This window comes from Anneissia japonica, unplaced genomic scaffold, assembly GCF_011630105.1.
Source record: "Anneissia japonica isolate Jap-2015-1 unplaced genomic scaffold, ASM1163010v1 scaffold6030_len697274_cov183, whole genome shotgun sequence".
Lineage (NCBI taxonomy): Eukaryota > Metazoa > Echinodermata > Crinoidea > Comatulida > Comatulidae > Anneissia > Anneissia japonica.
In genome coordinates, this window is record NW_022721381.1 from 313581 (window position 1) to 314751 (window position 1171).

At 35.5% G+C, this 1171-nt stretch overlaps 1 protein-coding gene across 4 annotated transcripts in view; it reads right to left on the reverse strand.

Moving 5' to 3' along the window:
• LOC117111505 overlaps positions 1 to 1171 on the reverse strand; it is a 14862-nt gene that overhangs the window by 6180 nt on the left and 7511 nt on the right. The window lies entirely within an intron of this gene.

Sequence of the window (1171 nt, forward strand, 5' to 3'; positions counted from 1 at the left end):
GCTTTATTATTATCAAAACGTTCACATCAAATCGAAGAGATCTCAATAGCGATTTGATCGCCGGGGGAGAAGGTGTGTGTGTATTCCATTAGGAACCCTCTAATAGGAAGGTCGTTTAAGAGTATGGTTTACAGGACATCTTATTCTTCCCGGTATGAATCAAGAACATTAGGCCTTTACATAAAAGGTACAGGTTAAGAATGATATAATTGGACGAAGACTCCAAATAAATATCAAATTACAATTCGTGGACTATTTTCTATTATGTAAATAAGACGAGTGAACAAGTGAACAGGCTAATTGCGAAAATGATAAATTGAGTTAATAATTCCTCGATGAATAAAGTGCAAGAAACACAAATACATATAAAATGCAATATGAAAAACAATGACTATAACTATGATCACGAGTATGCAAACCAATAAACCATGTGTTATGAATACACACTGGATACAATATGCTATGCATTCCTTTTAAAATAGGCCTACAATAATGTATACCGGTAATCAACCTAATGAATACTAGTACGATTTTAATACACTTATCTTGGCAAATTCGGCTTGAGGCTTAACAAAATGACTTATTTATCACGCTCTATACATAAGATGCACTCTCACTTGAATTGTTATTTTTTTTAATTAAGTTGCTTTTTGTAAGGTCTTATACTACTTAACTCCAAAAAGACAAACCACAAGTGGCGCAGTGCAAACTCAAATACGTGTGCCACCACTTGACTTTTGCACTGCCACTAGTAGTTTGTCTTTTTGGCGTGATATCACACGTGGCGGCACACACATTTGAGTTTGCACTGCCCACTTTAGTTTTGCACTCGCCACTTGACTTTTGCACTGCGCCACTTGACATTTGCACTGCTGCACTTGGGGTTTGTCCATTTGGCGTTCCATAGTCCATAATGCTAAAAACACTAGCCTAGAATAAGTCATTTCATATTCTGAACTGTGCATGCCCGTATCCAAGGTCAATCAGAGAAACCTATGTTGTGTGTATGTCATAGAGTGAAGATTACTACCGTACTTACTAAAAGGCTAAATGCATTGAGTTCGATGTTTGAAATATGCAGATCTGTGTGTGTACTCAACAAAATAGCTGTCGTAGATTGTATATGTATGTATATGTATGTGTTATATATGTATATATATATATATATATA